Source organism: Prionailurus viverrinus, chromosome B4 (assembly GCF_022837055.1).
Source record: "Prionailurus viverrinus isolate Anna chromosome B4, UM_Priviv_1.0, whole genome shotgun sequence".
NCBI classification, from domain to species: Eukaryota; Metazoa; Chordata; class Mammalia; order Carnivora; family Felidae; genus Prionailurus; species Prionailurus viverrinus.
The window spans coordinates 96,243,945-96,257,586 of NC_062567.1; the positions used below are offsets into that span (position 1 = coordinate 96,243,945).

The 13,642-nt window shown below is 39.5% G+C and overlaps 1 pseudogene; it reads right to left on the bottom strand.

Annotated features, from left to right (window-relative positions):
• Window positions 1–1,334: 1,334 nt before the first annotated feature.
• Window positions 1,335–6,027, bottom strand: LOC125170658 (cyclin-G2-like; annotated as a pseudogene).
• Window positions 6,028–13,642: the final 7,615 nt, after the last annotated feature.

The window sequence follows — 13,642 nt, forward strand, 5'->3', positions numbered from 1 at the left end:
AAACCTGAAAATCGCCAAAAGCTCAACCATTCTGTTTTTGCCTAAAATACTTTTTAGATTAATCCTTTATTCTCATAGTTTCTCCATATTGTCAATTTCCAAATCCAAATCTATTTTTTCATCTGGATATTGATGCTTTCATATCATTCTATTACCTCAAACTCAAAATAAATCAGTTGAATTTCATCATCTTCCCACCAAAATCATCTCTGATGGCCAATTACTGCCATCTTCTCTGAATGCATTGTTATCCCAATTGACCACTTAAGCTAAAAAAAAAATCATATATTTGTTTGGCTCTTTTCTTTCCTTTATCAATCATATCAGTTCTCATAAATTCACATCTGTATTAGTTTCCTATTGTAACAAATCACTATTAATTGGCTTAAAACAATATGAATTTATTATCTTACAGTTCTGGAGGACAGACGTCTGAAAGGAGTCTCACTGGGCTAAAATCAAGGTGTCCGTAGTTAGTAGGGCTGCATTGCTTACTTGTTCTAGTGAGAAAGCTGGCAATGGATGGTTGCCTTTTTTTATGATGCCATTTCTCTGGTTCTTTTTTTCTGTCTCCTTCTTCCTTGATGACTCTCGTGATTATACTGAACCCACCTGGATAATCCAGAATAATTTCCTGGAATAGCTGATTTAGCACCTTAATCCCATCCTCAACCCTAATTTCTCCTTGCCATGTAATAATCACAGATTCTGGGATGAGGATTTGAACATCTTTGCAGATCCATTATTCTATCTACCACAAAGTTTGTTCCATACCAATTCAAATTTCACCTCTTTTTTAATTTTTCTCCATATTTCATAATTTAGGACCTATCCCTTGCAAAATCCTTTTTCTTCCAAAATGCTTCTGGGGTTCTTCACCAGGCACCCTGCATGTGCTCAAACCAAGTCACGTTTTTTATCATCCACCTGTACCGTTGTCCTAGTTCTTATGTCACAAATGTTCTTTTTCAGACTAAGTCATGTCATCTTTGAGTATCCACAACCCCCATCCCCTCTCAACAGTTATGAAGTTGTCTAAGACAAGTGAAGCCATCTTTTTAAAAAATTCAGTAAATCATTTGATGCTTAAATGATTGAATAAATTCAGATTTTGTTTAGTAGATATAGCTGTTTTATAGTACCTAGAAGAGAACAGTAATTCTTAAAAGTAAAAATTAAACAATTCATCCCAGAGTTAGTATTACTTTGTTATTACCACCACCACCACCCCCCACCCACGCTAGCAAACCACTGAGAACAGCCCCAGGTGTTACTCTGTCTTTCCTGCTAGATTGAAACTCAATAATTCCAAGTTAAGCCTCATCTCAATATCCTCAAAAACCCAATTTGGCAATTCCTATTATTATCTGCCTGTACCCAGCACATTTTAGCAAGCCTCCTTTCCTGAGGCCACTTGCCTGTCTTTTTAGAAAAATTCCTTTTTCAATTGCTCCAAACTCGGTCTTTTCCAACTGGCTGGCATTCAGTTCTTCTGGAAATGATTGCCTGTCTTTCAGGCTACATAAAAAACATAATTCTTTAAATTCCAGAATTTCTCATAAAACGTTTCCTTTATTTCACTGTTCATAGCCATACCAGACCAAATTACTGCTACACGATTATTAATAAGTCATGATATTAGTTGGTCTGAGGATAATGTGATCACTTTCACTGACAGGGAAAACAGAGACTGTAATTCAATATCCAATAACATTTGAAGAAGGAAGTATTTCTTCACAAAGCTTTCTGGGTCAAAAGTGCTGTATAATTTCAAAATAACACAATCATTTTATTTTGGCAATAGAGGAAACGAGCTTCAAAGATTCTAGGGTATGTCTACTCAGATGCATTTTCAGACATCTCTCTGGGGGAGAAAAGCTCTATGTGTGTGTGTGGGGGGGGGAAGCTGGTGTTGCTACATTTGTTGATGAAGGTAATTACTTCTTGGGGCACTTGCGTGGCTCAGTCAGTTAAGCATCTGACTTGATTTTGGCTCAGGTCATGATCTCACGGTTCGTGGGATCGAGTCCTGAGTCGGGCTTCTTCTCTCCTTCTCTCTCTCTCTCTCTCTCTCTGCCCCTCCTCCACCATCTCTCTCTAAATAAATAAATAAATAAAGATTTTTAAAAATAGTTCTAACAGGGGCGCCTGGGTGGCGCAGTCGGTTAAGCGTCCTACTTCAGCTAGGTCACGATCTCGCGGTCCGTGAGTTCGAGCCCCACGTCGGGCTCTGGGCTGATGGCTCAGAGCCTGGAGCCTGTTTCTGATTCTGTGTCTCCCTCTCTCTCTGCCCCTCCCCCGTTCATGCTCTGTCTCTGTCCCAAAAATAAATAAACGTTGAAAAAAAAAAAAAAACAGTTCTAACAAAATAATTAGGACGGAAGACCAAAACATCTGGTGACTTAAAAGTTAAGTTTGCTGAGGCACTCAACATTGTTCAGCAGTTCGCAAGTATTTACTGTTGTCAAGAGGTTGGAGAGACAAGCATCACGGAAACCAAATAGGGAAAAAGTAAAATCCTGTTTTGAGGTCTTCACTGGTTGTCTCTGACCTGGAAGAAAGAGTTGCTGAGCCATAAAGTAAGTCATCTTGTCACTGTTTGAATTAATTATGAGCTACCTGGAGGGTTGCGGTGAACGGACTAGCAACCCCTCACAGCTCCCAGCACATGGAAAAGCCTTGGATTTAATCAGAACTCTTGATGCTTGCTGAGAATCTCCTCACACATGGTACTCAGTGCTTCCCAGAGGCAGGCAGGGTACAGTACTTCCTGCACAAACATGATGAGTGCAGAATCTAGAATAGGAAATCTCTGAGGTTGATGACCTTTGAATGATCCTCATTCCTCTTGTAATGACTGAAAATTGTTAACATCCCACACTTCCTCTTTTCTATGCCAGGGCACTTGACCGTTACTGTTTTCAGATTTCCCTTTCTAATCTTTTTCTCTATTGAACAACCCCAACCACTCCCCCACCCCTTCACCCCCCACCCACCCCCCGCCACCTTATCCGTTGCAGAGCAAGACTCTTTCCTGCATCCCAACCTTTCTTTCAGGACCTCTTCAAAGTTCTTCATACAGACGACAGGGGAAAGAAAGTCTTCCAAAGGAACCAGAGTACTAGCCCAAAGCAGCATTTCCCAAGTGTAGATTTCTTTGACATTTTTGTGTTATCATTAACATGTACATAAATTTCGCATCCTACTTACTTCCAATTGTATCTGAGTTTGTATGAATCCAAAATGTATGAAATTGTTTATCAACCGTGGAAATTGATGCTACAGGAAGATAGGCCTTGATTAATTATGACTTTCAGTATTCACGTAAGCCTGGAAGCTATTCTTTTCTCCAGGTCCACAGGAAAGTGTGTATATTGAGAGATTGTAGAGGTGACGTTCCCCCAACCCCCTAACTCTGCTTTCTGACCTTTACATTTTCTTCTTCCAATAAAAATCTATCTTCATTTAAAACAATTTATCTTACATTGTGCTTGTTAAGGTCACTTTTCTCAATGTAGACTTTCAGAGCTGGTTCATAGTCTTTCTCTGCCACACTTGTACCACAATTCTAGGTGATTTCAGAGTTTACATAGACAAAAAATTCACATCCTAATTTCAAATGCCCTAGACCTCTTTTGCCTTACCGTTTCCCCCTCTGCACTGTAGCCCTTTTCTAAGGGACATGCCTTATCTCGTGGTCCGTGGGTTAGAACCCCGCATCAGGCTCTGTGCAAAAAGCTCAGAGCCTGGAGCTAGCCTGCTTCAGATTCTGTGTCTCCCTCTCTCTGCCCCTCCCCTGTTCATGCTCTCTCTCTCAAAAATAAATTTAAAAATTTTTTTTAAAAATTAAGGTATGTGCCTTGAAGAGGTAACTTGAAACTTTGAAGTTCTACATTCCATTCATTGTCAACAAATTCTTGATTTTTCACCTCTTATATACTACCCTTCCCACCAAATATGCACAGGAATCACAACAAACCCTCCAGGCCCTGGATTCCACCCCCCCCCTTTTTTTTTTTATTTGTTGATTTCATCCTAGTCTACCTTCTTTTCTCACTGACAAGGTTGTTCATCTGAAGTTCCTCATCACCAGCAACCTGCAAACCCAAATCCTAGAGCAGTGAGTTACCCTTTTTTGGTTTCTGCATTTTGGAACTTGGTAATGCTAGATAAAAAGCCCCTGGTTCTTTCTTTGATCTTGCACTACTGAATTCATGGTTTCCAACATTGGCTAGGACCTCTGCATCATTTCAGGACTTTACTTGTCCTGATTAGTTCCCTTCAACATTCCCCTCAAAACCCATTCAGAACCTGCTCCCCTGAAACCTCTTTCCCTCTCAGACTGGACTCTGTTTTATTCTCAGCAGATTTCTGCCTCTTACTTCATACTTCATCAAGAAAACAAATGCTCTCTCCTTCCACTTCCTACATCCTTTCTCACAAAATGTATTATCGTATTAACATGTAGCTAAAGATCATTTTTATTTAAAGTGAAAAACATAGTGCCTATATTTAAGTTATTTTCAATTGTTTGAGAGTCCCTAACCCATTTGATAGTTTAGAATATGAAAATAGACCAGATCTGCTCTGAAAAATTATAGACGACAGTGTTCTAGTCTATGTATTCCTGCCTCGACGAGGGCCGAATGAAAAACTACCCAGTCCTCCATTTATTGCTTATAAACTATATACATACTTTAAATTCTGACACAGTACAATTAGATTTCTAAAACAGAAAGCACGGAAACTGTGCCACTTTCAAGTTGAAAAAGACAGTGCATCTTTGATCACTGCAATGGAGACAGAGCTGCTGAGACTTCATTCTTTAGAACCCACCTCTTCAGAGTCCTCACTTTCATCAAGGTGGCTATCCACTAGTGTTGTTTACAACTCAGAAATACCCTAGCTGCTGTCTTGGAGGTCTGGGCTCTGCACCGAGAAACAACCCAAATCAACTTCTTGTAACATTTGAGAGAAAATATTCCGCTAGACACTTAGAAACTACTTCCCTCCAATAAAAGAACTCAGTGTCATTAATCTTCAAATGCTTTATAACAAGCAGGAATATTCGTGATTATTTGCTGACTTACGTTTGTACTTCCAGATTGAGGAGGTACAAAGCTCACACAGATGGCTTTGCTTTTGAAAAGACTAGTTGAAAATTGTAAGCTTTCAGCTGAGCTTCCAGGTTACCAAGGCTCGATATTTCCTTCCTTTCTGAAATATGAAGTATAATGTTCTTATACAAGTAGAACAAAGTTCAAGACAGCAGCCTGTTCCATTTCATAGTTCTGAATTTTTTCCAGAATTATATTTTCCCTTCATTTTCTGTCAGAACCAGTGCATTTACACTGACTAATTTGGATTACTTCAGGAGTGGAAGAAATGCATTCTTGTTCAACTATGCCGGCAACCAGCAAACACAACAGACTCCAATGTGAGGCAAATCTTAGGTCTCCCTGTCGTAAAAGCCAAGGATCTGTCCAAAATATTGGTAGCCAGGATGAAAGTTTATGTGCAAGATTCCCCCAAAATGTTGGTTAAATCCCTTAGGTCTCTACATTTTCCTGTCTCCAACACAAAATGTTATTGTTCTCAAGGGTAACCTTCATCAAGCTTGGCCCTCTTTTTTTGTGGTTGCAATTTCTGTTCTTACTCCAGGGAGATTTTCAATAGCTCAGATAGCTGGACTTATTCCAGACTGCCAAAGATCTACGCCCCCAGATCCTTCAAACTAGGTAGGAGATGCTGCATCTGGCCTAGAGATGGCTGAGCACAGAGGGACCGGACAGACTCTTCCCTGGGTCAGGTACCCACCAGTTTAGCAGTGCCCCCAAAAGGCATCTGACTCTCCACTGGCACTAACATCTCCTCTCAACCTCACAGCCCCAGCGTCATGCCCCTGCCCATGCCAACCTGCCTGCTGGCAACATCTCCTCCTGCAGACTCTGGGGTTGTATGTCCCCAGCCCCTCTGGAGCCATGCCACGCCACTGGTGGAGGCCAAAGAAAACCTCTTTTTGTTCATTGTTTTTTAATTTCCAAAGTTAAAAATTGCCCTCTGAATTTTTCTTTCATTATAGGACCCCATTCTTGTTTCATAGGCAGACTATCTTTTCTCACACCCTTGATGGTATTAACTATATTTGGTTTCTTCTGTTCCACTGATGGTCTTTGTTATTGTGCAAGTTGTGTTTTCCTGTTTGTTTTTTGTCTCTCCTAAATTGTCTTTTCTTTTTTTTTTATTTTTTTTAAACATTTATTTATTTTTGAGACAGACAGAGAGAGAGAGCATGAACAGGGGAGGGTCAGAGAAAGAGGGAGACACAGAATCTGAAACAGGCTCCAGGCTCTGAACTGTCAGCACAGAGCCCGACGCGGGGCTCGAACCCACAGACTGCGAGATCATGACCTGAGCCGAAGTCAGATGCTTAACCGACTGAGCCACCCAGGCGCCCCATAAATTGTCTTTTCTTGAATGTCCACTGATTGTTGGCTGTCCTCTCATATGCAAAAGTGAGAAGCTGACTGGAAGAAGTGCATGGGTGTGTGTTGATGGGTGGAGGATATTAACCTGGTTGTCTAGGATTCTAGGAGCTAGACAGGAGAAGCAGCCTGCTGGTCTTGCATTTCAGCATGTAGATTTTTGCATTATCTTACCACTCTTCCTACACACACACACACACACACACACACACACACACACACCTTATCCTGTGTGCCTGTTGTCTCTGAACTCAGAGGCTCCTTGGGCTCAGTTTCTCCAGACTAAGCATTACCTATGATGCATGTGGGTAGGGTAGCTTCTTGACTGCTCAGAAAGTGTAAGGGACCAGGAAGATTCAACCAATTTGTATATAGATTTTCAACCATTCATGTTGCTAATCATACCTCACTCCATGTTCTAAGCATTCTGAAAGGGAAATTAGATCAATTCTTACAGGTACTCCTCCTCTTATAGGCATTTGGATTCCTCTTTTTTATGGTCTGCTAAAACCATTAAATTTCCTCCATAAGTTTGTTGTCTAAACTTAAAAAAATCTTTCATCCACTATTCTTCACTGATATTTTTTAAAAAAAAATTTTTAACGTTTATTTATTTTTGAGACAGAGAGAGACAGAGCATGAATGGGGGAGGGTCAGAGAGAGAGGGAGACACAGAATCTGAAACAGGCTCTAGGCTCTGAGAGATCAGCACAGAGCCCGACGCGGGGCTTGAACTCACGGACCGCGAGATCATGACCTGAGCCGAAGTCAGATGCTCAACCGACTGAGCCACCCAGGCGCCCCTCTTCACTGATATTTTAATGAAAAATTTGGAGGGAGAACTGCTGGACAAAGATGGTCAGCCTACTAAGTTTTACTGGAAGGGCTCCATAGTTAACTTGATATTTCTAAAACATTGGACAACATCATAGGTATACATATGGTTTGGGGGCAATATGTAATGCCATATAACAAGTGTAACATTAGAATAGCCTTCTGGCTCCACCTTCAAAGAATAATCAGAATTTGAGCCTCCTAGCAGCTATCATCCCAATCCAGTGATATCATCCTTGACCAAGACGCTATCATCTATCATGTGGATTCGAACAGTATAGCAAATGACAGAAGCCAATCTGGATTTACTCTGATGCCTGAAATCTCCCCGAGAGCTGACTTCACACTATGCTTGCTAGCATTCAGAGGAGATGTCCTACATTATGCTTGTACTGTTCAATGACTAAATGCCTAGGAGTCATGTTAAATAACAGGCTTTGTTTTCTCCCCAGACTTAAATCTGACATAACGTTCATTTGTCACTCTAATATGTGTGTACCAGCCTCTTAACTCTCTTCTGTGGCTACCTTTTGTAGAAGGGGTCTAGACCACTGATAGAACCCTTATCTGGTGAGAAGAAGTGGGTGTAGAATGCAGGAGAGGAAAGCTTCCCCCACTGGCAGGAGCCATCTTGGCTGATGTTTTGTAGTTTTGCCAAAATAAGTGCAGTGATCTTTTGTCGGGTAATCAGCCTCCTCTTGCTTATTATGTAGCTGCAGTTCCGAGATTTGCTTTCAGCAAACCCGAAAAGAAAAATGTGAACCACATGCTCCTGACAGTAGGTAGTTGATTCAGTACTAACATTAGGACCTTATCCCCGAACCTCAGAAAACAAGCACAGTTTAATGCAGCTGGTAGAATGGGAGCATATGAATGAAATACCACTTTCAAGACCTGCCGAGTAGCTTGGGAAAGCTTTAGAGTGAGATGAATGTCTGTGGAATAGGTGGGTGGCTACTAACCACTGGACATAAGTGAGAATGCACTTCCCATGTCTAACTCCATTTTTCCAACCACAGCCAGGAAAGGCCAACAGTTGGAATACACCCATTCCCAACCATCCTCACCCTTTTCCAAAAAAATCTGAATGCTCATCCGTGTGTATTCTTGACCCCATCTTCTCCCAAACTACCTACTACTCCATCAGTACCTCCTGTTTTTTAAATCTCCTTCCCTTTTACCTTCTTTTTCTTATTATTCTTAAGTAGTACCCTTGATTTATCCTCACAAGTGTGTTTTGCCTTACATTCAATTTTGTCTGGTATTAATTTAGCTTTTTCATCTTTCTTTTGATCATTTTTTGAATGGTATATATTTCCTCATCCATTTTGATATGGTTTTAATTTAGGTAATTAATTATTTAATTTGGGTATCCTTATAAGTAGCATGTGGCTAAAATTTTTATTCAATATGATAAAATCTGCCTGATGAAATTAGCCTAATTGTATTTATTACAGTTACTGATATTGTATTAGGATTTTACTATATCTTATTTTGTGGTTTCTGTTTAGCCACAGTTTTTCATAGATTCCTTCCCTACCTATCTTCTGTTTAATAAATATTTTTATGTTTCTTTTTTTTCTATGATGATTTATTTTCTTTAAGTTTATTTATTTATTATTGTAAGGGAGAGAGAGAGAGGGGAGAGAGAAATAGAGACGGGGTGTGTGTGTGTGTGTGTGTGTGTGTGTGTATGGGAGGGGCAGAGCAAGAGGGAGAGAGAGAGAATCCCAAGTAGGCTCCACACCATCAGCACAGAGCCTGATGCAGGGCTTGAACTCATGAACAGGGAGACCATGTCCTGAGCCAAAATCAGGATGCTCAACCAACTAAGCCACCCAGGTACCCCTCTGTGATGATTTCAAAGCTGAAGATTGCATTTTTATTCTTTCTGGTGATTTCCGCTAAAATTTTGGCATGAATACTTAACTATAATTTTTAACAAACGTTAACAGTATTTCTACCTCTACCCCTAACCAATCACACTTTTACAATGTTTTCCCACACGGTGTTATTGTTGTTTAGAGTTTTCATTTTATCCTTTATTTTAAATCCATACAAAAAATAACTTCATCGAGTAGCTCATTTAATTTTTTGTCATTTGCTTGCATTTGGAGCAAAAGATATAAACCATCTTGAATGGAAGCCCTTAAACTTAGGAACATGTTCAAGTCTCTCCGCACTGTTCTGGAGGGGTTCCAGGGCTGTCAACAGATTCTCAAAGGAGAACACTGTCAATAGATTAAGGACCGCTCACCTTCAGAATAAAATCCAAGTCCCTTCTCATGGCATACAAGGCTCCCAGAACCTGCTCCTACCAATACCTCCGGGTTTCTGCCATTCCTTATAGGACTAGTCAAATTCCAGCAGAGACAAAGCAGTACACGAGCATGCATGTGCATGCACTCACAAGAGCGCAGAAACACACATGCACAGAGCACAGCACATACTATGCTGTCCCTTACTTCTGAACATTTGCTCATGGTCAGTGAGTCTAGAATGCCTCTCTCCACACTTTTCCCATCTTTGTCTCTGATATCCACTAGCTAACTCCATGAGCATTTTCCTCTGATTAGCCACCACCATCACATTGCTGGGACTTCCATAGTTGTTTATATTTTATAATTTGGCTTATCTTTTTTTTCAATGTTTGTTTGTTCGGTTTTGAGAAACAGAGAGTGAGCCAGGAAGGGGCAGAGAGAGAGGGAGACACAGAATCTGAAGCATTCTCCAGGCTCTGAGCTGTCCACACAGAGCCCAAGGCGGGTCTTGAACCCCCAGACTGCAAGATCATGACCCAAGTTGGTCGCTTAACTGACTGAGCCACCCAGGCGCCCAGCTTACCTTTTTATAATATGACTGTTTCCCACATTAGACAAAGAGTCACATGAACGTAATGAGTCTGTCATTCATGTTTGCATTCTCTAGTGCTTGGCTCAGCACCTGACATATAGAAAGTACTCAATATGTATTTGTTGAAGGAAAAAACAAAGGAGAAGAACTACAGACTTGCTTAAGGGTAAAAAGCAATTAGGCTGAATACTTTCAATTAAGATTAGAGTCTATCTCTAGCTTCAGAATTAGCCAACCATAAGGAACACCAGTGAGACTCTTAATGCAGAAATGAGAATTCAATCATCTAATTGGAAAATAATAGTGAAACAGGGACTGTACAAAATAATTGTTTCTGGGGTGTGTGTATGTGCAAACACACATACACGCATATCACATATTCTTTTTTTCTGTTTTTCTATAAGATAACTTCTTCTTACTGAGTTCTGAGGAGCAGATGTCTCAGGAAATATAATTGCTGGGTCCTACCTGGAGGTTGGGTGTGGGGGGAGCTTGCAAGGTAACAGAGGAAAATGGGGAGACATTAATCTCACTCCATTAAGAAAAAAAAGATGTTTAGGATATAATGATGTATAAATATGCCATTTGTAAGACAGAAGATAGAGATTCCAAAAAAATGGGGAATTGCATTAATTTAATATAAGAGAATATAGACATGGATATTACACCACTGAAATTTAACTTTAAAATATATGAGAACAACACCTGAATAATACAGCAAAATTGGTAATCAACATATAAAATATAAAAATTGAATATAAATATTCAACATAAAAATTCTGAAATTAAAAAAATACAAAGATAAGTGAAAAATCAGAAAATATGCCCAGTATCAGATGAGCAAGCTGAATACTGTGATATGTCCTAAAATAGGCTTAAATTTCAAGAAAAAGTAAGTAAAGAATTCTCTGAACTCCAAAAGCAGTAAACAGCTTACTATCAGGAAACCAAAGTCAAGAGTGCTTCAGACTATCAGACAGTGGGGTGACACCGTCAGAGTCTGAAAGAGGAAGTGTGTGATCCGAGACTGGTACACTCCTATTCTAAGAGATGCCAATTTCCAACATCCCTTCCACTCATACATCTTTCTTCAGAGAACAATAGAGTGTGGTACTTAGAACACTACTAACAAAGGATTGCAGGAAAATTCGAAGTAACATCTTCAGATGTCTTACAAATTACTTATTTTAGTGATGTGTAAATAATGGGGAGATTAGAGAACGGCCACTTAAAGGGGTAAAATACAAACACCCCGAAGGAAAGAAGTTGGCGTGGATTGTAAATAACTCCAATAATTTCTGGAACAAAATTGCACTTTAAAAAAACGTCAGTTTTTCATATAGCAGTCCTAAAGAATGTGACAGGAGAGAAAGAAAAACATAAAAAGCATAAAACATCTGATATACTAATGATCCAAACATTTTGGGATTGCTGAGGCAGATAGAATTTTATGGATTTATGTCAGCTGACAGATATTTATTGTGTATTTATGCATCAGATGCAAAGCCGGAGGCTATACTAGACTATGGGAATATAGTGATGAACAATTAAAAGTGGCAATTGCCCTCTCAATGCAGGTAATGGTTGATATAAACGAATGTGAGTGGCAAAGTGGTACAGAGGATAAATGGTGCTATGGTGAGTAAAAGGAGTTCTAAAATTTCTGGCATTACAGATGAAACCTGAAAGTGTGTTTTGAATTGTTTATAAGAAATTTCAGAACTAGAATGATACCTTCTGAATGACACTGAAATACGAAAGGAAACGTAAGTAGGAAGTGCATCAAAATGTTACCCTACATCTGCCTTCCAGCCTTCGTTGTCTTAGGGAAGTAACTCCATTACAACTTATGCAAGTGTCATCTTTCCTGTCTCTTCCCTTATTTTTCTAGCATATGTGCAAATACATATCTGCATGCACACACACACACACACACACACACACTCATCTAGAATATAATTTCCATATCTGTCCATGCTGCCAATCACTTATCACACTTAGCAGTCACTGGCTTCTTCATCTGCAGTTTCTGGGACCTATAAAGCTTCTTGAGGAGAAAGCAGACCTTATTCTACTTTGGACTACCAGGGTCTAAGCAATACCCCTCACTTCTCTGTCTCACTAGAAGCTCTCAACTTCAGGTGGGCCTATATCCATTACAGTTGTAGTCTACTTAAACTCCCTTTTAACACACACACACACACACACACACACACACACACACTACTCAAAGATAGGTGAGAATAAATGATCCCTTGAGCCTCATTCTAAGAAAACAGGCAAACTTTTGTTTTTACTGTCCCAGAGTTGGAAGCAGAAATGATTAAGAACTCAACTCAGGATCTGAATTTTTTCTGCATCTTATAGCAATAACAACCAAACATAAATTATTCTCTCTACAAATTATCTTGCCATATTTATTAGAGTCATTGGTGAAACAGAGGAAATGGACAAATTTTTTTCATCAAGAGAATTATATGATACTTAATCTAAGACAGTGATAAACTCACTAATTGCCAGAACTAATATAATATAATGAGTAACTGTTGCAGAGGTAAAATATGTTCTGCAAACCTATGACTTTATATTATAGTTCAATTTCATTTATCTTTAATAAAGTATAACTTTGGAGTCTATGTATCACTCATTCATATAGACGTATCATGCCTATTTTCTTCTTTAATGTCTCAAAAGAATTTTATAAACCATGGGCCATATTAATTAAATCCCTGATTAGTTAACAAAATGTTTTTAATATCTTTGTTTTATTCAAATTCTAATTAAGGATTGTTGTGCTTACTATTTTTGTACAAAAAATAACCCCAGAACTTAGCAGCCTAAAGCAAACATTTTATTTTGCTCACAGAGTTATGGGTCAATTATACTTCAATAAACCTGAAATTAAAAATAAACAGAATATAGAAAAGCTCATCCAGGTGGTTCTCACTTGGGGTCTGTCAAGTGAATATGGTGAGAGGTTGGTTGGGGCTGCAAACCACCCAAGATGACTCACGCACCTGGTAGACAACTGATACTATCAGCTGGGAGACCAGAGCACCTCATACAATGGCTCCAATCTGGCAGTCTCATAGAGTCTGACTTCTTACTTGGTGGTCAAATCTTGCAACAAGCAGTGAAGACACTTTGTGGCTTTTTCTTGCCTAGTCTGAGAAGTCACACAGCATCACTTCAGCCACAGTCTATTGTTACAATCAAGTAACAAGTACATATCCAACTAGAGAAGACACACACCCCACCTCTGGGTGTGAGGTTAAGCTCACTAGGTAAGAACACTTTATGGGATGAGATACTGTCCCGGCCATCTGTAGAAAACACAATCTCTTACTGGATGCAAAAGACAATTGACTGCCTTAGGGTACACGCCGAAGAGGTTAGGAATGTTGCCTAACATCTCTATAGATATAAAATTCATCTTCCACATGTATCATCTTCCAATTAATTTCAGTAAC